A 27,892-nucleotide genomic window follows, 5' to 3' on the forward strand; every position below is an offset into this window, starting at 1 on the left:
AGCTTCTTCTGGGTCTCCCACACAGGTGCAGGGGCCCAAGGGCTTGGGCCATCTTTTACTGCTTTCCCAGGCCATAGGAGAGACCTGGATCAGAAGAGGAGCAGCTAAGACTAGAGCTGGCACCCATATGGGATGCTGGCACTTCAGGCCAAGGCTTTAACCCACTGCACCACAGTGCCAGACCCAAAATTGATTATTAGTGTTAGCGTTAAGGCTAGAGTTAGGTTTAGCCTATATGGGAAGCTTATTAGTGTTAGTGTTAAGGGTAGAGTTAGGTTTAGCCCATATGGGATGCCAGCACATCAGGCCAGGGCTTTAACCCACTGTGCCACAGCACAGGATCCAAAATTGCTTATTAGTGTTAGTGTTAAGGCTAAAGTTAGGTTTAGCCATAGGGCTAAAGTGAGGGCAAGTGTGAGGCTTAGAGCCAGGACTAGTGTAAGGTTTAGGGTTAGGGCTAGAATAAGGGTTAGGGTTAGGGTTAGGATTAGGGTTGAGGTAAGGTTAGGTTTAGGGTCAGGGCTGTGCTATGGTTAATGTTATGTTTATTTTTATTAGTTAAGGAGTGGGAGAGGGCTAGCATTAAAGTTTTTACTAGGGCTAAGGTTAGGACTACTGTTTTTGTTCAACGGAGCATTAGGGTTAGGGTTAGGGTTAGGAATAGGGTTAGTGCTATGTGACAATTAGGGTTATTGTTAGAATTCATGGTTGGAATTAGGGATAGGGCTAGTGTTAGTTTTAGCACTAAAGGTAAGTCTAGAGATAGTGTGAGGCCTAGGACCAGGGATAGGGCTAGAATTGGCATGAGAGTTAGGGTTAGGGTTAGTGTTACGTTTAGTGTAAGGAAATAGATATATAGGGCTTCTAAAGTTAGGGTTATTGTTAGAGTTCATGGTTCCTGTTAGAGGTAGGGGTAGTGTTAGTTTTAGCACAAAGGTAAGGCCAGGACTCATGTGAGGCTTAGGGCCAAGGTGAGGGCTAGATCTAGTGTTATTGTTAGGATTATGGTAATGAGTAGCATAAGGAAAAGGTATAGGGCTATGTGAGCGTTAGGGCTTTTGTTAGAATTCATGGTTCTTGTTACAGACAAGGCTAGTTTTAGTTTTAGTTTTATCACAAAGATTGTATGGGGCAGCCACACTAGTTGAATGGAACCTGAAGGAGGGAGCAGGAATGAAAAGAGGGATAAGGGTGTAGAGAATGGAGCCAAGACAACAAGGCTGATCAAGGCTCATTTATTCTAAAGTCTCAGAGGTATTTATAACTATCCAGCTGCAGAAAAAAGAAGCACAAAGAAGCACAAAAGATAACAACATATGTAAGCAACTTATCAGGGCCTCTGGTAGCACAAATTTTAACAGAGCATTCTTGATTATCATTCTCCTTCAGGATAGGAGTATGTGACTTTCTTATCCTAGGAATTCCACAAGCCAAGGTTGGCCTTGATTTGTCCAAAGGCTGCGTACATCTCCCCCCTTTTTATTTTATTGAGAATGGCCCCTGTCTTAGGTTGCCCTCAGTCATTTTTGTCCTTACCCATCATTGGTAACTCTGGCAGCTTGGCCTAGATCCCCATCTTAGGTTGGTACAGGATATTGAGTGTCTTACCTGTCTCTGAGTACCATTCCAGCTCGGCATCAAGTAAAAATCTTGGACAGAGGAAATGTATGATCAAATAATAATTATCTTGATTACAAGGGAGGTTTGATGTGGAGTTTCAAATGATGAATCTCAATCCAGACTGTAGTGAAGTTAGCATAAGTTGCAGAACACACGGAAAGCATCCCATACAAAGTAGGAAAAGCAGCAGTGGTCCAGCCAACATTAATAACCAAGGAATCCATTGAAACCTTTGAAATAATAGGGGGTTAGTAATGAACATATGTTGCATTTCACTCTTAAGTTTATCAATAACAGGCTCTATATATGGTACATTGTTAGTAATGTTAAAACAACATCCCCCAGGCACAGATTTACAGTTCATATGATCTTTCAACAGTAAATAATCGATAGTTGCACAGTTTAAGAGTACTCCTGAGTGAACTTGATCCAATTCTTCAGCTATATTGGATAGCGCAGTAGCAGTAAGATGGATTGTTTTGGTCACCAAACATGCAAGCCTTCGCAGTCCACGATTATTTCCATAAGCCAATCCAGGAACTCCTACTACCAATATAGCCATGGTAAAGGCAGTATCTTCTCTGATTAGGATGACATTGTCATCACAGTTCTCAGGTAATGAATGCCGCTGTCGTGTCTTTGGAAATACAGATATCAGCATCGGGGCCACAGGGCCCAATTAGCAGTTGCAGAAATTATCAGGGGCTAATGATGTAAAAGCATATTGGCTACATAAAAAACCCATCCCTTAGGAGTCTGCATTCCATACCAATACCGGATCAGGTCCATTCCATTGATTGGTGATAGGATCCCTCCATTTCACCACTGCTCTTTTCGCAGTTGTTTGTGAATGCATGTCGATCAGCTGCACAAGACCATCTTTATCCAATGCGAGAAAATTTAAAATGAATAAAGCATGTGAGAGCCACTTGTTAGAATAATGAGCAGAAACCCCAAACTCCCCCTTTTTTATTTAATATAAACATTGTGGCCGGCGCCGCGGCTCACTAGGCTAATCCTCCGCCTTGCGGCACTGGCACACCGGGTTCTAGTCCCGGTTGGGGTGCCGGATTCTGTCCTGGTTGCCCCTCTTCCAGGCCATCTCTCTGCTGTGGCCAGGGAGTGCAGTGGAGGATGGCCCAAGTGCTTGGGCCCTGCACCCCATGGGAGACCAGGATAAGTACCTGGCTCCTGCCATCGGATCAGTGTGGTGCGCCGGCCGCAGCGCGCCAACCGCGGCGGCCATTGGAGGGTGAACCAATGGCAAAGGAAGACCTTTCTCTCTGTCTCTCTCTCTCACTGTCCACTCTGCCTGTCAAAAAAAAATATAAACATTGTTTGAAGTATTATGTGCACAATAAACAATGCCTTGACCCTGAGGATTATAGGGAATGTCAGTAACATGAGATATAGAAAAAGTTACACAAAAAGTTTTAATAGAAGTAGAAGTATAAGCAGGTTCATTATCCATCTTGATTTGTTTTGGGGTTCCTAAGGAAGCAAAAAACTTGTAAGCAATGGGCAATAACATGTTTTGTAGCTTCACCTGTATGTAAGGAGGTGAAAACAAATCCAAAACAGGTATCAATAGACACATGTATATATTTTTGTTTACCGAATTTCATGAAGTGGGTGATATCCATTTGCCATAGTTGATTGGGGAATAAACTGCAAGGATTAATTCCATAATGAGGTATTGGTAACTGGATGGAGCAAGTAGAACAGGATTTTACAATATGTCGAGCTTGTTCTCGAGTAATTTTTATACTTTAAATGTAACGTATGAGCATTTAAATGATGTAAAGTGTGATCTTTTGTTGTTGTTTCAATAGAATATATATGCAGAGCAGAATCTGCCAAATGATTGCCCTCTACCAAAGGTCCAAGAAGATTGGAATGTGCTCGGGTATGACCTATAAAGAAAGGGCAAGTACACTGTCAATTGACAGTGCAAATGTGATAAAACAAAGGAGAAGCAGCAGAGGATTCAGGAAATAATGAACAAGTTTCCAATTGAGACACTGATAGTAATGCATATTTACTATCAGTGTATATATATTAACTGCTACATCCAAAGTAGACTGCAATGCAAGTGCAACAGCAGCTAATTCAACTAGCTGTGGAGATGAAAAAGGGGTGTTAATAACTACAGTGACCATCACGAATTACAGAAGCTTGACCAGTGTTGGAATCATCTGTAAATATCAAGGCAACATTCTTTAAGGGTTGAAAGCTTGTATTTCATGGGAATACATAGGGATGTTGTAAAAATTGTATCACTTTATCTGCTGGATAGTTATTATGAACTTGTCCTGAAAAAGAAGCTAATGCAAGAGGCCAGTCTTCAGTGAAAGACAGGAGCCATATTAGCTGTTTGTTAGTATATGGTTGACATATACATGTCAGCTTTATTTCAAATATCTTTTTACATTTTAATTTCCCTTTAGCTATAATCTCAGCTATTGCATTATAATATGGTATGACATTCTTTTTAGGGGTAGCCTGTAAATATATCCAAAGTAAAGGAGCCTCCTGCCACAACAGAGTGGTGGGTAAATAATCTGTAATCAAAATAAAAGAATTAAAGGCTGGTTATAATCAATATAAGAAACAAATCTCTGAGATAAGGCCTGTTGTACCTTTTCTAAGGCCCGCCATGCTGCGGGAGTAAGCACTTCTTGGGAGGTAGGGGAACTATCTTCCTTTAGGATATTGAATAAAGGTTTAAATTGTACTGTTGTAAGGTGGAGATACAGATGAAGCCAATTAATATCCCCTAGAAGTTTTTGAAAATCATTTAAAGTTCATAAAGAATCCAATCGTAAAGTAACTTTTTGTGGAAGTATTTTTTGTGGGTATAATTGGAAGCCTAGATATTGATAAGGATATTGAAGTTGCATTCTTTCAGTGGCTATGATAAGACCAAAGGCAGATAACTGTTCTCTCATTTTCATGAAACTTTGCATCACCAAATATTCCTTGGGCCCAGCTATCAAAATATCATCCATATAGTGTATAATATATAAATTGCTATATATTTTGTGAATTTTCTGAAGAGCAGCATCAATGAATTGTTGGCACAAAGTAGGGCAATTAGCCATTCCTTGAGGTAAGACCCTCCATTGGTATCTTTTCATAGGTTTTTAAACTTTACTGATAGAACACTAAAAGGGGACAATCTTCTGGATGTAAAGGTATTGTATAAAAACAATCTTTTAAATCTATTATTGTGATGTAAGAGTCTTTTGGAATTGCAGTAGGCAATGGTAGACCTGGTTGCAAAGCCCCCATAATTTCCATAGTAGCATTAACTACACTAAGGTCCTGAAGCAACTGCCATTTCCAAGATTTCTTTTTGATAACAAAAATAGAGTTCTGGCAATATGGCAGAATAGGAAGGGAGCACACTGATAGTCCAGGAAGAGAGTTTAATAAAAGTGGAGATACTGCAGGTTCAAGGAACAGTTGGGGAAAAAACAGTAGAGGAAACTCTTCCAGAACTAGTGATTCATGGTGGACCTGCATGGAGGGAGTGGGAGCCCCTGGCTTGGGACAACAGCAGTGGAATCTATGCACCAGCACTGGAATGTGAGGTGAGCCAAACCTCAATAGCCCAAGACACCAGCAGGAAAGCAGAAGGAGGAGCCTAGAGGGAATGAGGCATGAAGCCCTGTGGGGGAAAGTTCACCAGGCTAACTAGAGGAGAGAGAGAGAAAAAAAAGGGACCAGTACAAACACGAGTTTCTCTCTCTCCGCTCACCTCTCAAAGGTAAGCAAGACAAAGAGCAGGCACCATTTTGATCATACATAAAAGCTAGGTGACCTCAGGGCTGCACCCACCCACAGCCAAGCAGAAAAGCCTGACTCTGGAGGGGTGTGTGTGAAATAACAGGAGATTAGGACCTAGTGAATGTGTGGAGCTAATGAACTGAGACTGTGAAAAAAGAGACGGTGCATGAGAAAACTCACAGAGTTCACGTGAGTCCTCTCCAGAGATGCTACAATTCGCTAACCTTGGCAACCCAGCGAGAGACTGCAGGAGAATTTGAGCCCACACTGAGGGCAGAACAGATTCCCTGTGTGGTCCTTAGAAAAGAGCAGACAAATGTTATACCCACAGGAGCCAGAGATCGGAAGCTAATTACCTTCAATTCAGCTCAGCTGTGCGGAATTATTTCCCTTCTGAATAATAAAAAAAAGAAAGACAAAAGAGATTTAACACACCTAACCTGGGAATGTCACCTTTGGCAAACCCTTAACCCTGAGGAACCAAACAGCTCTCTGGCCACACCCATCTCAAGCCTCTAAGGCTCCATCAAGAGCAGACAGTCCACTTAATACAGTCATAGTATAAAGAGAAAAAAAACACCACAGCGAGGGAAGAAAAATCCAAAAAATATCTCTGCAATGCCAAGCAACAAATGCAGAAACTGAGGAAACAAGAACAAGGAAGACATTATGATGCCCCCGAATGAACAAGACACCCCAAGCAAAGATTATGAAGATGATGAGATGGAAGAAATGCAAGATATGGATTTCAAAAAATTTATAAGAACATTTAGAAGTTTTCAAAAACAAATGCTTGAGCTACATAAATCCTTATTGGACAGGATAGAAAATCTCTCTCATGAAAATGAAATCTTAAGGAGGAATAAAAATGAAATGCAGAAACTAGTAGAATAGGAAAGTGTGATAGTGAAGAGAAATCAAAATGAAATGAAGAACTCAATAGATCAAATGACAAACACATTAGAGAGCCTTAAAAACAGGGTCAGCGAAGCAGAAGAGAGAATATCGGACTTAGAAGACAGAGCACAGGAAAGTATGCAGTCAAACCAAAGAAAAGAAGAGGAAATTAGAAATCCAAAAAATATTCTTGGGAATCTACAAGATACTATTAAAAAACCCAACATTCAGGTTCTAGGAGTTCCTGAAGGCATGGAGAGAGAGAGAAAGGATTAGAAGGCCTTTTTAGTGAGATACTAGCAAAGAACTTCTCAGGTTTGGAGAAGGACAGAGACATCCTAGTACAGGAAGCTCATAGAACCCCTAATAAACACGACCAAAAGAGATCCTCACCACGACACATTGTAATGAAACTCACCGCAGTGAAACATAAAGAAAAGATTCTAAAATGTGCAAGAGAGAAATGTCAGATTACTCTCAGAGGATCTCCAATTAGACTCACAGCAGACTTCTCATCAGAAACCCTACAGGTTAGAAGGGAATGGCGGGACATAGCCCAGGTACTAAGAGAGAACAACTGCCAGCCCAGAATATTATATCCTGCAAAGCTATCATGTGTGAATGAAGGTGAAATAAAGACCTTTCCTAGCAAACAGAAATTGAAAGAATTTGTGGCCACTCATCCAGCCCTGCAAAAGATGCTGAAAGAGGTGCTACACACAGAAACACAGAAACACAGCCATCAATATGAAAGAAGGTAAAGGAAATAAACCTCACAGCAAAAGATCACAGGGAATTCAAAGCCTATATTACAACATATCTTTGGGAAAATGGCAGGGCAAAGTTATTACTTATCAATAGTCACATTGAACGTTAATGGCCTGAATGGTCCAGTTAAAAAACTCAGACTGGCTGAATGGATTAAGGAACAATATCCAACTATTTGCTGCTTACAAGAAACACATCTTTCCAACAAAGATCCATACAGACTGAAAGTGAAAGGCTGGAAAAAGATATACCATGCCAACAGAAATGAAAAAAGAGCAGGCGTAGCCATCTTAATATCGGACAACATAAACTTTACCACAAAAACTGTTAAGAGAGACAAAGAGGGACACTATATAATGATTAAGGGATCAATTCAACAGAATTATAATGATTATCAATGTATATGCACCTAATTACAGGGCACCGGTTTATTTAAAAGATATGTTAAGGGATTTAAAGGGAGACATAGACCCCAATACAATAGTACTGGGGGACTTCAATACTCCACTCTCAGAAATAGACAGATCAACAGGACAAAAGATCAACAGGGATACAGTAGATTTAAATGACACTATAGCCCAAATGGATCTAACAGATATATACAGAACTTTTCATCCTACACATAAAGAATTTACATTCGTCTCAGCAGTACATGGAACCTTCTCTAGGACTGACCACATACTATGCCATAAAGCAAGTCTCAGCAAATTCAAAAGAATTAGAATCATACCATGCAGCTTCTCAGACCATAAAGGAATGAAGTTGGAAATTAGCAACTCAGGAATCCCTAGAGCATATACAAACATATGGAGATTGAACAACATGCTCCTGAATGACCACTGTTTCATAGAAGAAATCAAAAGAGAAATCAAAAACTTTCTGGAAGTAAATGAGGATAACAACACAACATATCACAACTTATGTGATACAGCAAAATCAGTTCTAAGAGGAAAATTTATAGCAATAGGTGCCTACATTAAGAAATTGGAAAGGCACCAAGTAAATGAACTTTCAATGCATCTCAAGGATCTAGAAAACCTACAGCAAAGCAGACCCAAATCTAGTAGGAGAAGAGAAATAATTAAAATCAGAGAAGAAATCAACAGGATCAAATCCAAAAAATAAAACATTACAAAAAATCAGCCAAACGAGGAGCTGGTTTTTTGAAAAAATAAACAAAATTGACAACCCATTGGCCCAACTAACTAAAAAAGAAAAGACCCAAATCAATAAAATCAGAGATGAATAAAATCAGAGATGAAGATAACACAGAAATAAAAAGAATCATCAGAAATTACTACAAGGACTTGTATGCCAGCAAACAGGGAAATCTATCAGAAATGGATAGATTCCTGGACACATGTAACCTACCCAAATTGAACCAGGAAGACATAGAAAACCTAAACAGACCCATAACTGAGACAGAAATTGAAGCAGTAATAAAGGCCCTCCCAACAAAGACAAGCTCAGGACCAGATGGATTCACTGCTGAATTCTACCAGACATTTAAAGAAAAACAAATTCCAATTCTTCTCAAATTATTCAGAACAGGTGAAAAAGATGGAATCATCCCAAATTCATTCTATGAAGCCACAACCACCTTAAGCCCTACGCCAGAGAAAGATGAAGCATTGAAAGAAAATTACAGACAAATATACCTGATGAACATAGATGCAAAAATCCTCAATAAAATTCTGGCCAATAGAATGCACCAACACATAAGAAAGATCATCCACCCAGACCAAGTGGGATTTATCCCTGGTATGCAGGGATGGTTCAATGTTCACAAATCAATGTTATACACCATATTAACGGATTGCAGAAGAAAAACCATGTGATTATCTCAATAGATGCTGATAAAGCATTTGATAAAATTCTACACCCTTTCATGATGAAAAATTGGGTAAAGAAGGAACATTCCTCAATACAATCAAAGCAATTTATGAAAAACCCATGGCCAACATCCTGTTGAATGGGGAAAAGTTGGAAGCATTTCCACTGAGATCTTGTACCAGACAGGGATGCCCACTCTCACTGCTATTTAATATAGTTCTGGAAGTCTTAGTCACAGCCATGAGACAGGAAAAAGAAATTAAAGGAATGCAAATTGGGAAGGAAGATGTCATACTATCCCTCTTTGCAGATGATATGATTCTTTATTTAGGGGATCCAAAGAACTCTACTAAGAGACTATTGGAACTCATAGAAGAGTTTGGCAAAGTAGCAGGGTATAAAATCAATGCACAAAAATCAGCAACCTTTGTATACACAGGCAATGCCATGGCTGAGGAAGAACTTCTAAGATCAACCCCATTCACAATAGCTACAAAAACAATCAAATACCTTGGAATAACTTAAACAAGAACATTAAAGATCTCTACTATGAGAATTACAAAACCTTAAAGACAGAAATAGCAGAGGATACCAAAAAATGGAAAAATCTTCCATGCTCATGGATTGGAAGAATCAATATCATCAAAATGTCCATTCTCCCAAAAGCAATTTATAAGTTCAATGCGATATCAATCAAGATACCAAAGACATTCTTCTCAGATCTAGAAAAAATGATGCTGAAATTCATATGGAGACACAGGAGACCTCAAATAGCTAAAGTAATCTTGTATAACAAAACAAAGCCAAAGGCATCACAATACCAGATTTCAGGACATACTACAGGACAGTTGTAATCGAAACAGCATGGTACTGGTACAGAAACGGATGGGTAGACCAATGGAACAGAATTGAAACACCAGAAATCAATCCAAACATCTACAGCCAACTCATATTTGATCAAGGATACAAAACCAATCCCTGCAGAAAGGACAGTCTATTCAATAAGTGGTGCTGGGAAAACTGGATTTCCATGTGCAGAAGCATGAAGCAAGACCCCTACCTTACACCTTACACAAAAATCCACAGAACATGGGTTTAGACCTAAATCTATGACCTGACACCATCAAATATTTAAAGAAAATTTGAGAAACTTTGCAAGATATCGGTACCGGCAAAGACTTCTTGGAAAAGACCCTGGAGGCACAAGCAGTCAAAAGCAAAATTAACTATTGGGATTGCATCAAATTGAGAAGTTTCTGTACTGCAAAGAAAACAGTCAGCAGAGTGAAGAGGCAACCAACAGAATGGGAAAAAATATTTGCAAACTATGCTACAGACAAAAGGTTAATAACCAGAACTACAATGAGATCAAGATATCCCATAACATCAGAACAAACAACCCACTTAAGAGATGGGCCAAGGAACTCAGTAGACATTTTTAAAATGAGGAAATCCAAATGGCCAACAGGCACATGAAAAAATGCTGAAGATCACTAGCAGTCAGGGAAATGCAAATCAAAACTACAATGAGGTTTCACCCCACCCCGGTTAGAATGGCTCACATACAGAAATCTACCAACAACAGATGCTGGCGAGGATGTGGGGGAAAAACGACACTAATCCAATGTTGGTGGGAATGAAAACTGGTTAAGCTTCTATGGAAGTCAGTTTGGAGATTCCTCAGAAACCTGAAGATAACCCTACCATTCAACCCAGCCATCCCAGTCCTTGGAATTTACCCAAAGGAAATTAAATTGGCAAATAAAAGAGCTGTCTGCACCTCAATGTTTGTTGCAGCTCATTTCATAATAGCTAATACATGGAATCAACCTAAATGTCATCAACAGAAGACTCGATAAAGAAATTATGTGATATGCATGCTACAGAATACTATACAGTGGTAAGCAGAAGAAAAAATCTGGTCATTTGCAACTAGATGGAGGAATCTGGAAAACATCATGCTGAATGAATTAAGCCAGTCCCAAAGGGACAAGTGTCATATGTTCTCCCTGATCGGTGACAACTAACCAACCACAAAAAAGGAAACCTGTTGAAGTGAAAGGGACACTATGAGAAACAGTGACTTGATCAGCCCTTGTCCTTACTTTTGATCTACAAGTTAATACTTTATCCCTTTCAGTATTTTTTTGTTCTACTTAGTACATTGGTTGAACTCTGAAATTAACACACAATTATTCTTAGGTGTTTAAATTTAACTGAAAAGTGATCCCTGTTAAATATAACAGTGGGAATAAGAGAGGGAGGAGATGTACAATTTGGTACATGCTCAATCAGACTTGCCCCAAATGGTGGAGTTGGAAACATGCCAGGGGATTCCAATACAATCCCATCAAGGTGGCATGTAGCAATGCCATCTCACTAGGCCAAGTGATCAATTTCAGTTCACAATTGATCACACTGATAGGTCTAAGAGCCAAAGAGATCACACAAAGAAGACTAGTTTCTGCTAATACTAACTGATAGAATAAAAAAGGGAGAGAATGATCCAACATGGGAAGTGGGATACACAGCAGACTCATAGAATGCAGATGTCCTAAAGAGCACTCTGGCCTCAGAATCAGCCCTAAAGTCATTCAGATCCCACTGAAAAGCCCATGAGAGTATTTCAGGCATGGAAAGTCAAGACACTCTGGCAAAAAAAATGACCTAAATGAAAGATCTCTGCAAGTGAGATCCCAGTGGAAAGAATAGGCCATCAAAGAAGGAGGTACCTTTCTCTGAAGGGAGGAGAGAACTTCCACTTTGACTATGACCTTGTGTAAAAAGATAAGAGTTGGAGAACTCAAAAGGCTTCCATAGCCTTGGAAACTCATGACTAGAGTCTAGGGAGATTTCTGATGCCATAAACAAGAGTGTCAAATTGTTACGTCAACAACAGGAGTCACTGTGCACTTACTCCTCATGTGGGATCTCTGTCCTTAATGTGCTGTCCAATGCGAATTAATGCTATAACTAGTACTCAAACTGTATTTTACACTTTATGTTCTGTGTGGGTGCAAACTGATGACATCTCTACTTAAGATATACTAAATCAATCTGTATATAAAGATAATTGAAAATGAATCTTGATGTGAATGGAATGGGAGAGGGAGTGGGAGAAGGGAGGGGTGCGGGTGGGAGGGAAATTGAGGGGGGAAAAGCCATTGTAATTCATAAGCTGTACTTTGGAAATTTTTATTTCCTAAATAAAATTTATAAGCAAAGAAAAATAGGACTATTTTTGAGAATTAGAAGGAACTATATGTCCTGCTGTTAATTGTTCTTCCACTAATATCTGTGCAGCTTGTATCTTTTCCTGTGGTAATGGCCACTGATGCACCCACATGGGATCATCTGATTTGCATTTTATTTTTTCCACATGGGGCACAGGTTAATCAGCAGCCATCCTGGGAAACCTAAGCCCTTCTGGTCATGATTAACAGTTAAAGTAATTGGAGATGTCATGCCTTGTTGTTGTTGCCTAAACCCTTACCCAGCAAGTGACCCTATTGAAGCATATTAGTGGTTACAATTTCATTTGGACTATACATTAAATCCCCCATTTGTGTTAAAACGTCTTGCCCCCAAAGGTTAAAGGGAAGTCCTAAAATATATGAATGAAATGTGTCTGTATTGCCTGTTTCATCTTCCCATTGTAACAACTCTGAACTTTGTTCTAGTTCCTGTTTCTGACCAATACCTCAAAAATGAGTTATAGCTAATTCTTTTTTCCATCCTTTAGGCCAATTTTTTGCAGAAATGACAGAAACATCAGCTCCCGTATCTAGTAACCCTATGAACAATTTTTCATCTAATTTTAATTGAAATTCCAATTTGTCCTTTGTTATAGGCTAGACCCAATAAGCATCTGAAGACCCAAAACTTCCTTCCCCATGGGAATTTGCCAATGTGGCTCCAAATAAGGCAAGAGAGAGAAGGACCAGCTGAGCAATGCACTGTCCTGGAGAAAGTGTGACAATAGTACCATTAGCTTGTGCCATAATTTTAATTTTTTCCCATGGAATCTTCATCTATAACCCCAGGGAAAACTTGCAGTCCAGCAATAGTAGTGCTACTTCTTCCTAACAAAAGCCCCAAAATCCCTTAGGTAGCAGTCCACTGATCCCTGTAGGGAGGGCCTGAGGTCCCATTTCGAGGGTCAGGATTGTGTAGGCAGGGGTACTGAGTCCAGTCCTGCACTCCCCCTAGTGGCTTGCTGTAAGGTACTGACTGATTTAAGGTGTTTTGTTGAGCAACAAATGTTAGGGTCCCAAAGATTTGTTGGTTTTGTTGGGATGAGGCCTGGGACTGGCCCTGCTTCTAGTTTTTCAAATTTTGTTCTTTAATGAATTATCTTTTTTATCAGTTTTGGAGTGACATTTATTGGCCCAATGCTTTCCCCTTTTGCTCTGGGGGCAAATCCCAGGAGGAGCCTTATTTTGATTTTTAACTTTTAGACAATTTTTTTGCACATGTCCCTGCTGCCCACATTTATAGCATCCTCATTTATCAGGCATAGCCCTCCTTGCTGATTTTTGTAATGACATACCATGCAGAGCGGCAGGTCCTGAATGTCCTGTTTTTAAGTGAATCCATTTTGCTAATCCCTCATCAAAGGGACTGTCACAGAACACCTCAGTCACAGTAGCCAATCGATCCATGTTCATGTTGTACTTGTGTTTTGTAGAATTTACAGTACTGTGGACATCACTAAGCAATCTTTACACAGCACCAGAAAATGATCCATACTGAGAATCAAACATCATCAGTAATCATCACTGGCACATTTAACATTCAGCTTGACTGTGTGATCCCCAGAGATGAAACAGCAACAGCAGAGGCTTGCTCTGGCTCCCTCTTAAAGCCCCCAAGGACAAGAGTGGCTCATTGCAAAGATTTTAGGCAAGCAGTGCATCCCATCTTGGATCTTGGCCAGAGAGCCAAGACATGAGTCATGCCCACCTGTTTATCAGAAACATTCCTTTATCTTCCTCCCAGGGAACTGGCCAGGCTCCCAAGGAACAAGAGAAGGTCATCTGGCAGACAAGTTACTTGTTTATCAGAGCCAAACCTAGATACAAGCCTCTCCATTCCAAAAATCTGTCCTTACATTTTGTCCTGGGGTTGCATCGAGGTGTAGGCATAATTAACATGGGCTCGTTGCATCATAGAATACAATACAAATTTTTTATACAAGGATACATCCAGTAATCAAACACATTAATTGTGGGGAGCAACTCGGACTAGACTAAGTTACTGGAATTAAGACTTATTCTATGCATCTGCTCTCCCACAATATGGTGCTGGGAGAGGAGTAAACAGCTTCTACACAGCTGCCTTTCACCAACTTGACAAGCTGCAGGAGCTGCTCCTGATTGGAGGAGAGCAGCGTACTTGGCGTGTGGGTAGCAGAGTTGGGATTGGTGGGAGAGGACTATAAAGGAGGAGAGAGACAACATGCACCAGGAACACCTGAGGAACATCTGAGCAGCCCCCAAGAGAGCCAGCCGGTGGTGTGCCGCTCCCCTGCAGAAGTGGGGAAAGTGGCAGGGGGGCCCGCCCCTCCACAGAGGTGGAGGGACAGCAGCCAACCCGGGAAGAACCAGCAGCAAACCCGGGAAGGGCTGAGCAGACAAAAGAACAGCACAGGGTCCTGTGTCATTCCTCCGTGAAGAGGGAGAGTGACATAATGGTGCTGTGACTTGGATAGGAAGCCTAGGAGCGACATAATGGTGCCGTGACTCGGATAGGAAACCTAGGAGGGAAGAAGCGGGAAGAAGTGGGAAAATACCGGAGAGAGAGACTAGCAAAGAGCCTAGGGAAAAGCCAGACGGAAAAAGTGCCGGAAGAAGTTAGGATTGAAAGTGAAAGCTGGAGGATACATAGACTCAGATGTGGACTATGGAGGGGAAGCTAGGAGATTAAAAGCGAAAGTGAAAGCTAGAACAAACAGACTTGGATACGGACTGTGGGGAGAAGCCAGGAGAAATGAGAGGGGAATATTGTTGGAAGAAAAGTTAGGAAACATACCAGGTAGAGAAAAATATGTTAGGGAAAATGAAGCCGCAGGGGCAGGCCGAAGTGGAGACGTAAGCTAGGTTGGGATTCGTCAAGTCTGCCTGGGGAACAAAAGGCGAAAATCTAAAACCAGAGGTGGAGACGTAAGCTAGGTTGGGTTTTGTCAGGTTAGCCCGGGGAACTTGGACTGAAAGCCGGTGGCGGAAACGTGAGCTAGGCTGTGTGATTCGTGGAAGCTGCCGCGCGCAGAGAGAGTGTGCGGGGCACGAGCGGGGAGAGCGCACGGGGTGCGAGTAGATAGGAAGTGCAGGGCTGGTGTGGGGCCATGGTGCGGGCGCAAGGGGCGCAGAGACCACGGAGCATGTGCAAAGCCAGGAAGCCGCACAGATGAGAAGCGTGGGCTGAAGCCGTGCAGAGCCGGGAAGCCGCTGCGGGGCGAGGCGCCGAGAAGCTGCCTTGGGGCAGGCGCCGGGAAGCCGCGGGGATAAGAGAAACAGAAGTATAGAAGTAAAATGAGAGAAATAGGAATGCTGGCAGATAGAAGTAAAATAGGAGAAATAGGAATGCCTGGAGATAGAGAAATAGAGAAAAATAAGGCCTCCCCACAACATGGCAATGAGAGAGCTTGGATTCGGTCTGCCTGGTTAGGCGATAAGCACCAGCAGGCAGCTCAACCAGAGTATGAGCTGCAGGTCACCGAAGATAGGCACGAATCAACATCAATAAGTCTCCCCACAATACGGCAATGAGAAGGCTCGGATTTGGTTTGCCTGATTGGTAGGGCTTGTAAGCACCTGCAGGCAGTTCTAGCAGAGCAGAGCATGCGCTGCAGGGCACTGAACACAGGCACATATCAGCGCCTAAAAACCTCCTCACAACATGGCGAAGAGAGAACCCGGATTCGGTTTGCCTGATTGGTAGGGCTTGTAAGCACCTGTGGGCAACTCTAGCAAGCAGAGCAGAGTGTGTGCCACGGGGCACCGAAGACAGGTGCATATCAATGCCAAAAAATAAAAAGAAAGGGGGAACTGTGGGGAGCAACTCGGACTAGACTAAGTTACTGGAATTAAGACTTATTCTATGCATCTGCTCTCCCACAATATGGTGCTGGGAGAGGAGTAAACAGCTTCTACACAGCTGCCTTTCACCAACTTGACAAGCTGCAGGAGCTGCTCCTGATTGGAGGAGAGCAGTGTACTCGGCATGTGGGTAGCAGAGTTGGGATTGGTGGAAGAGGACTATAAAGGAGGAGAGAGACAACATGCACCAGGAACACCTGAGGAACATCTGAGCAGCCCCCAAGAGAGCCGGCCGGTGGTGTGCCACTCCCCCGCAGAAGTGGGGAAAGTGGCAGGGGGGCCCGCCCCTCCACAGAGGTGGAGGGACAGCAGCCAACCCGGGAAGAACCAGCAGCAAACCCGGGAAGGGCTGAGCAGACAAAAGAACAGCACAGGGTCCTGTGTCGTTCCTCCGTGAAGAGGGGGAGTGACAATTAATATTCAGTGTGTGTGTTTTTTTTTAAACAGGCAGAGTGGACAGTGAGAGAGAGAGAGAGAGACAGAGAGAGAGAGAGAGGTCTTCCTTTGCCGTTGGTTCACCCTCCAATGGCCACCGTGGCTGGCATGCTGTTGCCGGTGCACCACGCTGATCTGAAGGCAGGAGCCAGATGCTTATACTGGTCTCCCATGGGGTGCAGGGCCCAAGCACTTGGTCCATCTTCCACTGCACTCCCTGACCACAGCAGAGAGCTGGCCTGGAAGAGGGGCAACCGGGACAGAATCCGGTGCCCTGACCGGGACTAGAACTTGGTGTGCCAGCACTGCTAGGCAGAGGATTAGCCTACTGAGCTGTGGTGCCAGCCTTCAGTGTGTTTTAAGGATAAACTTAAACATATCTGAGGGCGAATTAGCCTCTTGGGCACCCATGTCAGAGACATAAATAACATCACTGTTCCAATACAACACTCAAGCTGCTGCAGACAGCCTGAGAATGGGCTAGACAATCCCATGGCATGGAGATCTGAGGCATTATTACTTGTTAAACAGACATGTTGAGGTACACAAGGCCCCATTATGAGGAGGGGACAGGTATGAATTCCTCCAAATTGAGTGTGACTGCGATTTCAGGTGAATTCACTCAGAATTCCACAGCCAGTCAGCTGGGATGGGTGGACGAAGCCAGAAGCAGCCAGTTTCCTTGTGACTAAATCAAGCCCAATATCACTACGGACTCTTGGAATTCTTTGGATTTTTTCACATTAATCTTATTTTTCATGGTTTGTAATGAATTTGCTGATGTGAGCTTTGGTTTTAAGGCTGGAATATGGAGTTCAGGGCATGGGAGCAATGGTGTTTTTCAATCAGGGCACAGGTTTTGTCTTGCTCCGATTCTGGCTTTCTTTCATTGTTTTGGGTGCATCAGCCAATTTTGGGTTTCTTGAGCGGCAATTTCCTAAATTGTTTCTGGGTCTGAGTTTGTTTTGCCTTCTTTCTTCCCAAATTTTGTATTCTGATGCAATACAAACAAGAGTTTAGACAGAGTATCCATTATAAAAGAAAAAACACAACAAATTGGCGTTTCATCTTAGAAATCTACAGGCAACACGACCAAGATGAGTTTTTGTGTTTTAGGAAATTGCCAATCAAGAAACCACAATCAGCTGAGGCACCCAAAACAATGAAAGAAAGCCAGAATTGGAGCAAGCCAAAACCTGTGCCCTGATTGAAAAAGATCATTCCTCCCATGCCCTGAACTCCATATTCCAGCCTCAAAACCAAAGCTCACATCAGAAAATTCATTACCAACCATGAGCAATAAGAAAAATGTTGAAAAAAACAAAGAAATCCAAGATTCCTTAGTGATATTGGGCTTGATTTAGTCACAAGGAAACTGGCTGTTTCCAGATTCTTCCACCCCTCCCAGCTGACTGACTGTGGAATTCTGAGTGAACTCACCTGAATCGCAGATACATTTGATTTGGAGGGAATTAATATCTTTCCCCTCAGCAAAAGGCAATACCACGGCTTTGAAAGAACTTTGGAGATCAATCCAATTCACAATAGCTACAAAAACAATCAAATACATTGGAATAAACTTAACCAAGGACGTTAAAGATCTCTACAATGAAAATTATAAAATCTTAAAGAAAGAAATAGAAGAGGATACCAAAAAATGGAAAAATCTTCCCTGCTCATGGATTGGAAGAATCAACATCATCAAAATGTCCATTCTCCCAAAAGCAATTTACAGATTCAATGTGATACCAATCAAGATACCAAGGACATTCTTCTCAGATCTAGAAAAAATGATGCTGAAATTCATATGGAGACACAGGAGACCTCAAATAGCTAAAGTAATCTTGTACAACAAAACAAAGCCAAAGGCATCACAATACCAGATTTCAGGACATACTACAGGACAGTTGTAATCAAAACAGCATGGTACTGGTACAGAAACGGATGGGTAGACCAATGGAACAGAATTGAAACACCAGAAATCAATCCAAACATCTACAGCCAACTCATATTTGATCAAGGATCCAAAACCAATCCCTGGAGAAAGGACAGTCTATTCAATAAGTGGTGCTGGGAAAACTGGATTTCCATGTGCAGAAGCATGAAGCAAGACCCCTACCTTACACCTTACACAAAAATCCACAGAACATGGGTTAAAGACCTAAATCTATGACCTGACACCGTCAAATTACTAGAGAGCATTGGAAAAACCCTGCAAGATATATGTACGGGCCAAGACTTCTTGGAAAATACCAAAGAAGCACAGGCAGGTAAAACCCAAATTAACATTTGGGATTGCAACACATCGAGAAGTTTCTGTACTGCAAAAAACAGCCAGGAGAGTGAAGAGACAATCGACAGAATGGGAACAAATATTTGCAAACTATGCAACAGATAAAGGGTTGATAACCAGAATCTACAAAGAGATCAAGAAACTCCACAACATCAAAACAAACAACCCACTTAAGAGATGGGCCAAGGACCTCAATAGACATTTTTCAAAAGAAGAAATCCAAATGGCTCACAGACACATGAAAAAATGTTCAAGGTCACTAGCAATCAGGGAAATGCAAATCAAAACCACAATGAGGTTTCACCTCACCCCGGTTAGAACGGCTCACATACAGAAATCTACCAATAACAGATGCTGGTGAGGATGTGGGGAAAAAGGGACACTAACCCACTATTGGTGGGAATGCAAACTTGTTAAGCCACTATGGAAGTCAGTCTGGAGATTCCTCAGAAATCTGAATATAAGCCTACCATTCAACCCAGCCATCCCACTCCTTGGAATTTACAAAAAGGAAATTAAATCAGCAAAAAAAAAGAAGTCTACACCTTAATGTTTATTGCAGCTCAATTCACAATAGCTAAGACCTGGAACCAACCCAAATGCCCATCAACAGTAGACTGGATAAAGAAATTGTGGGCCATGTACTCTATAGAATACTATACAGTAGTCAAAAACAATGAAATCCGGTCATTTGCAATAAGATGGAGGAATTTGGAAAACATCATGCTGAGTGAATTAAGCCAGTCCCAAAGGGACAAATATCATATGTTCTCCCTGATTGGCGACAACTAACTGAGCACCAAAGGGGAAACGTGTTGAAGTGAAATGGACACTATGAGAAACAGTGACCTGATCAGCTCTTGTCCTGACTGTTGATGTAGAATGTAATACATTATCCCGCTTAGTATTTTTTTGTTTTGTTCTAGTACTATTGGTTAAACTCTGTAATTAACACACAATTACTCTTAGGTGTTTAAATTTTAACTGAAAAGTGATCCCTGTTAGGAATCTGGAAAGCATTATGCTGAGTAAAATAAGCCAGTCCCAAAGGCACAAATACCATATGTTCTCCCTGATCAGTGACAACTAACTGAGCACCAAAAAGGAAACCTGTTAAAGTGAAATGAACACTATGAGAAATGTGACTTGATCAGCCCTTGCCCTGACTGTTGATGAACAACTTCATACGTTATCCCTCTTAGTATTTTTTTTGTTTGTTCTACTTAATACTTTTGGTTGAATACTGTAATCAATACACAATTCTTCTTAAGTGCTGAAACTTAACTGAAAAGTGATCCCTGTTAAATATAAGAGTGGGAATAAGAGAGGGAAGAGAATTGCAATTTGGGACATGCTCAAGCTGATTTACCTCAAACGGTAGAGTTAGAAACATACCAGGGGATTCCAATTCAATCCCATCAAGGTGGCATGTACCAATGCCATCTCACTAGTCCCAGTGATCAATTTCTGTTCACAATTGATCATAATGATATGACTAAGAGCCAAAGGGATCACATAAACAAGACTAGTGTCTGCAAATACTATCTGATAGAATAACAAAGGGAGAGAATGATCCAACATGGGAAGCAAGATACACAGCAGACTCATAGAATGGCAGATGTCCCAAACAGCACTCTGACCTGAGAATCAGCCCTTAAGGGATTCCGATCTGGCTGAAAAGCCCATGAGAGTATTTCAGGCATGGGAAGGCAAAACACTCTGGCCAAAAAAAAAAAAAAAAAATCCCTACATGAAAGATCTCCGTGAGTGAGATCCCAGTGAAAAGAACAGATCTTCAAAGAAGGAGGTGCCTTTCTCTGAAGGGAGGAGAGAACTTCCACTTTGACAATGACCTTTTCTAAATATGATAAGAGTTGGTGAACTCAAAATGCTTCTATAGTCTTGGAGACTCATGACAAGAGCCTAGAGAGATTACTGATGCCATATATAAGAATGTCAATTTGTAAAGTCAACAACAGGAGTCACTGTGCACTTACTCCTCATGTAGGATCTCCATCCTTAATGTGCTGTACATTATGATTTAATGTTATAACTTGTACTCAAACAGTATTTTTTAATTTGTGTTTCTATGTGGGTGCAAACTGTTGAAATCTTTACTTAATATATGTGAAACCGATCTTCTGTATATAAAGAGAATTAAAAATGAATATTGATGAAAATAGAAGGGGGGAGGGAAAGGGAAAGAGAAGGGTTGTGGGTGGGAGGCAAGTTATGTGTGGGGAAGCCATTGTAATCCATGAGCTGTACTTTGGAAATTTATATTCATTAAATTAAAGTTAAAAATAAAGAGTACAAAATTTGGGAAGGAAGAAGGCAAAGCAAACTCAGATGCAGAAAAAATTTAGGAAATTGCTGATCCAGAAACCACAATGGGCTGAGGAACCCAAAACAATGAAAGAAAGCCAGAATTGAAGCAAGCTTAAACCTGTGCCCTGATTGAAAAAGACCATTCGTCCCATGCCGTGAACTCCATATTCCAGCCTGAAGACCAAAGCCCACATCAGAAAATTTATTACAAACCATGCTAAATAAAAAAATGTGAAATAAAAACTAAGAAATCCAAGAGTCCTTAGTGTTATTGGGCTTGATTTAGTCACAATAAAACGACTGTTTTCGGGCTCATCCACACCTCCCAGCTGACAAGCTGTAGAATTTTGATTGCATTAACCTGTATCACAGTCACACTCGATTGGAGGGAATTAACATCTTTCCCCTCAGCAAAAGGGTTCCATTTCATTTTGCAAAATGCATAAACTCATCTTCGTTGTGTTGCCCGTAGATTTCTAAGCATGACACACTTATTTGTTGTGTTTTTAATTTCCTAGTGGATACTCTGTCTAAACTCTTGTTTGTGTTGTGTCAGAATACAAAATTTGGGAAGGAAGAAGGCAAAACAAACTCAGATGCAGAAAAAATTTTGCAAATTGCTGCTCAAGAAAACACAATTGACTGAGGCACCCAAAAAATGAAAGAAAACCTGAATTGGAGGAAGCCTAAACCTGTGCCCTGACTGAAAAATACCATTCCTCCCTTGCCCTGAACTCCATATTCCAGCCTCAAAACCAAAGCTCACATCAGAAAATTTATTACAAATCATAATCAATAAGAAAAATGGGGAAAAATCCCAAAGAAATCCAAGAGTGCTTAGTGATAGTGGGCTTGATTTAGTCACAAGTAATCCGACTGCTTCTGGAGTCATCCACCCTTCCCAGCTGACTGGCTGTGGATATTGAGTGAATTCACCTGAAATCACAGTTACACTGAACTTGGGGGGATTTAATATATGTCCCCTCAGCAAAAGGGTTCCATTTCATTTTGCATATCACAAAAACTCATCTTGGTCGTGTTGCCTGTAGATTTCTAAGCATGAAACCAAAATTTGTTGTGTTTTTTAATTAATAATGTCTCTGTCTAAACTCTTGTTTGTATTGCGTCAGAATACAAAATTTGGGAAGGAAGAAGGCAAAACAGACTCAGACTAAGAAAAAATTTAGGAAATTGCCGATCAAGAAACCCAAAATCGGCTGAGGCACCCAAAACCATGACAGAAAGCCAGAATTGGATGAAGCCAACAGTTGTGCCCTGATTGAAAAAGACCATTCCTTTGTGCCCTGAACTCCATATTCCAGCCTCAAAACCAAAGCTCACGTCAGAAAATTCATTACAAACCAAGAGAAATAAGAAAAATGTGAAAAAAACCCCAAAGATATCCAAGATTCCTTAGTAATATTGGGCTTGATTTAGTCACAAGGAAACCAGCTGTTTCCGGATATATCCACCCCTCCCAGCTGACTGGCTGTGGAATTCTGATTGAATTCACCTGAATCGCAGTCACACTTGATTTGGAGGGAATTCATAAGTGTCCCCTCTGCAAAAGGGTTCCATTTCATATTCCAAAACACAAAAACTCATCTTGGTCATGTTGTCTGTAGATTTCTATGCATGAAGTGCCAATTTGTTGTGCTTTTGATTTCATTATGGATACTCTGTCTAAACTCTTGTTGTTATTGCGTCGGAATAGAAAATTTGGGAAGGAGGAAGGCAAAAGCAACTCAGATCCAGAAAAAATTTGAAATTGCCGCTCAAGCAACCACAATCCACTGAGGCACCCAAAACAATGAAAGAAAGCCAGAATTGGAGCAAGCCTAAACCTGTGCCCTGATTGAAAAACACCATTCCTACTGTGCCCTGAACTCAATATTCCAGCCTCAAAACCAAAGGTCAAATCAGAAAATTTATTGCAAACCATGATCAATAAGAAAAATGCGAAAAAAAAGAAATCCAAGAGTCCTTAGTGATATTGGGCTTGATTTAGTCACAAGTAATCTGACTGCTTCTGGATTCATCCACCCCTCCCAGCTGACTGACTGTGGAATTCTGAGTGAATTCACCTGAAATCACAGTCACACTCGATTTAGGGGGAAGTAATATTTGTCCCATCAGCAAAAGAGTTCCATTTCATTTTGCATATCACAAAAACTCATCTTGGTCATATTGCCTGTATTTCTAAGCAGGAAACCAAAATTTGTTGTGTTTTTTAATTAATAATGGATACTCTGTCTAAACTCTTGTTTGTATTGCGTCAGAATACAAAATTTGGGAAGGAAGAAGGCAAAACAAACTCAGACCCAGAAAAATTAGGAAATTGCAGATCATGAAAGGAAAATCGGCTGAGGCACCTAAAACCATGACAGAGAGCCAGAATTGGAGCAAGGTAAATCCTGTGCCCTGATTGAAAAAGACCATTCCTCCCATGCCCTGAATTCCATATTCCAGCCTCAAAACCAAAGGTTACATAGAAAATTCATTACAAGTATGATCAATAAGAAAAATGTGGAAAAAAAAGAAATCCAAGAGTCCTTAGTGATATTGGGCTTGATTTAGTCACAAGTAATCTGACTGCTTCTGGATTCATCCACTCCTCCCAGCTGACTGGCTGTGGAATTCTGAATGAATTAACTTCAATCGCAATCACACTCGATTTGGAGGGAATTAATAAGTGCCCCTCTGGAAAATGGGTTCCATTTCATATTCCAAAACACAAAACCTCATCTTTGTCATGTTGCCAGTAGATTTCTAAGCATGAAATGCAAATATTTGTGTTTTTTAATTCATAATGGATACTCTGTCTAAACTCTTCTTTGTATTGCATCAGAATACAAAATTTGGGAAGGAAGAAGGCAAAACAAACTCAGACCCAGAAAAAATTTAGGAAATTGCCGATCCAGAAACCACAATCGGCTGAGGCACCCAAAACAAGGAGAGAAGGCAGAATTGGAGCAAGCCAAAACCTGTGCCCTATTTGAAAAATAGCATTCCTCCCATGCCCTGAACTCCAGATTCCAGCCTCAAATCCAAAGCTCACATCAGAAAATTCATTACAAACCATGAGAAATAAGAAAAATGTGAAAAAAGACAAAGAAATCCAAGAGACCTTAGTGATATTGGGCTTGATTTAGTCACAAGGAAACCGGATGCTTCCAGATTCATCCACCTGTTCCTGCTGACTGGCTGTGGAATTCTGATTGAATTAACCTGAAAACCGCACTCACATTCGTTTTGGAGGGAATTAATATCTGCCTCCTCAGCAAAAGGGTTCCATTTCATTTTCCAAAACAAGAAACTCCTCGTTGTCATGTTGCCTGTAGATTGTGAAGCATGAAATGCCAATTTGTTGTGTTATTTTTATTTCATAATGGCAACTCTGTCTACACTCTTGTGTGTATTGCATCAGAATACAAAATTTGGGAAGGAAGAAGGCAAAACAAACTCAGACTCAGAAAACATTTAGCAAATTGCCGATCAAGAAACCAGAAACTGGCTGAGGCACCCAAAACCATGACAGAAAGCCAGAATTGGAGCAAGCCAACAGCTGTGCCCTGATGAAAAAAGACCATTCCTCCTGTGCCCTAAACTCCATATTCCAGCCTGAAATCCAAAGCTCACATCAGAAAATTCAATATAAACCATGAGAAATAAGAAAAATGTGAAAAAAATTACACAAAGAAATCCTAGAGTCTGTAGTGATATTGGGCTTGATTTATTCACAAGGAAACTGGCTGTTCCCAGATCATCCACCCCTCCCAGCTGACTGACTATGGAATTCTGATTGAATTAACCTGAAAACTGCACTCACATTTGACTTGGAGGGAATTAATATCTGTCCCCTTAACAAAAGTGTTCCATTCCTTTATTCAAAACACGAATAAACCTCTTGGTGATGTTGCCTATAGATTTCTAAGCATGAAGTGCTAGATTGGCATTTTTTTATTTCCTAAAGTATACTCTGTCTAAACTCTTGTTTGTATTGTGTAAGAATACAAAATTTGGGAAGGAAGAAGGCAAAACAAACTCAGACCCAGAAAACAATTTAGGAAATTGCCTCCCAAGGAACCAAAAATTGGCTGAGGCACCCAAAACCATGACAGAAAGCCAGAATTGGAGGAAGCCAACAGCTGTGCCCTGATGGAAAAAACCATTCCTCCTGTGCTCTGAACTCCCTATTCCAGCATGAAATCCAAAGCACATATCAGAAAATTCATTGCTAACCATGATAAATGAGAAAAATGTGAAAAAAAGAAATCTACAAGTCATTAGTGATATTGGGCTTGATTTAGTCACAAGGAAACCAGCTGTTTCTGGATTCATCCATACCTCCCAGCTGACTGGCTGTGGAATTATGATTGAATTAATCTGAAATTCGTTCTCACACTTGATTTTGAAGGAATCTGCCCCCTCAGCAAATGGGTTTCATTTTATTTTATCAACACAAACACTCCTGTAGATTTATAAGCATGAAGTGCCAGATTGTTGTGTTTTTTATTTCCTAATGGCTACTCTGTCTAAACTCTTGTTTGTATTGCTTCAGAATACAAAATTTGGGAAGGAAGAAGGCAAAACAACACAGACCTTGAAACAGTTCTGGAAATTGCCAGCCAAGAAACAAAAAATCGGCTGAGGCACCCAAAACAAAGACAGAAAGCCAGAATTGGAGCAAGCCAACAGATGTGCCCTGATTGAAAAAGACCATTCCTCCCATGCCCTGAACCCCATATTCCAAACTCAAATCCAAAGCACATATCAGAAAATTCATTACAAACCATGAGAATTAAGAAAAATTTGAAAAAAGCCAAAGAAATCCAAGAGTCTTTAGTGATATTTGGCTTGATTTAGTCACAAGTAAACCGGCTGTTTCTGGATTCATCCACCCCTCCCAGCTGACTGGCTGTGGAATTCTGATTGAATTCACCTGAAAATCGCACTCACACTCGATTTGGAGGGAATTAATATCTGTCCCGTCGGCAAAAGGGTTCCATTTCATTTTTTAAAACACAAAAACTCATCTTGGTCATGTTGCCTGTAGATTTTTAAGCATGAAATGCAAATCTGTTGTGTTTTTTATTTTATAAAGGGTACTCTGTCTAAACTCTTGTTTGTATTGTGTCCGAATACAAAATTTGTGAAGGAAGAAGGCAAAACAAACTCCCACCCAGAAACAATTCAGGAAATTGCAGCTCAAGAATCCCGAAATAGGCAGAGGCCCCCCCAAAAATGACAGAGAGCCAGAATTGGAGCAAGCCAACAGCTGTGCCCTGATGGAAAAAGACCATTCCTCCCATGCACTGAACTCCAGATTCCAGCCTCAAATCCAAAGCTCACATCAGAAAATTCATTACAAACCCTGAGAAATAAGAAAAATGTGAAAAAAAGCCAAAGAAATCCAAGATTCCTTAATGATATTAGGTGTGGGGACCCATGAGCTGGCCATGGGCCCACATGCTAAGGCTTAGCTTGCTGACCATTTGCAATAGTTACTGCTGAGTGGATGTTTATGGTTTCTGTTGAGCTGTGATATCGGGACCGTTTCATAACCCCAGGCTAGAGTCAAAGCAACTATGGCCTTGGGGCTTCCTGTACTTCTTTTCCCACTGACCGAGGCTGAGAAAACACCAGGTGGAAGCTTGTTGTTAGCACCCGAGTCGCCTGCTATGTGACCAGGAGCTTGATTGGATGAAGGTGCGTGATCACCTTTATGATTGGACAAGGAGTGCATGGACTGTGCGTGATCAGGCACCTGATTGGAGCGCTGCCACATAGACTGTAGTATGGACTAAGCTTGCTTACATGCTTCAACAATGATATACTATATAAGCCGTTCGTGAAATAGTAATGGGAGCTTCCCCTTTCTTTCAGAGCTCTGCTTGGTCAAGGGTTTCTTTTTCTATCCTGTTTAAATAAAGTCTACTGAAGACTGATCAGCTGGGAGCAGTGTTGTTCCTTTGTGGGCAAGGGAGCAACAGGTGGTTCCGTGACTTGGATCACTGAAAGAGATAGGTACTCTGGAGATAAACAAGCATGCTTGACTCGCCGAGAGACTGCCTAGACCAGGGTAAAAAGAACAAAAAGCGAAGCGTGCATACACGGGAGTCTAGACAGGTTAAATGATACCTCTAGGGATAACTGCGGTCCCGTCAGAGAAGATGGGGAAATAAAGCACCCGCAAGGTGGAGTCAAAGCACCTACAAGGCGAGAGTCAAAGCGCCTGTAGGGTGGGAGTTAAAAATGCCCGGACTCAGGGCGGGAGGAATAACCTTGGGATTATGGGAAATACTCCCTCCACCATCAAATTGCGCTTTCTACTGAGCCACTTATTAAAAACTACGGGGACACCCGTTAAAGCAGCCACTGTCTGTGCATTTACCCGAGATCAGTGTACACTGGACAACCCCCACCCTACATTTGAATATTTCATTTGAAGTAAATGTTACCTGTTGTAAAGTTAATATTACTATGTGAAATGAGGAATTGTGGTAACAAAGTGTCCGGACTACCCATTCTGTATTATGTACTAACTCTACCCCTATTATTGACAGGAATGCTTAAGCAAATTATGCTTGATTTACTTTACAAAAAATGTAAATCAAAATGTGCCACAAATAGTTAAGATTCCACAAACCTGCAAAAATGTAACAAGTACAGATAATAAGAGGCTAATTCTCCCTCAGATATGCTTCAATTTATCCTTAAAACACATTGAATATTATTGTGTTTGATTGCTAAATGTATACTTGTATGAAAAATTTGTATTGTATTCTTATGATGTGTTAATTATGTCTACCTCTCAATGCAACCCTAGGGC

This window comes from Oryctolagus cuniculus, chromosome 6 (genome assembly GCF_964237555.1).
Source record: "Oryctolagus cuniculus chromosome 6, mOryCun1.1, whole genome shotgun sequence".
In the NCBI taxonomy this organism is placed as follows: domain Eukaryota; kingdom Metazoa; phylum Chordata; class Mammalia; order Lagomorpha; family Leporidae; genus Oryctolagus; species Oryctolagus cuniculus.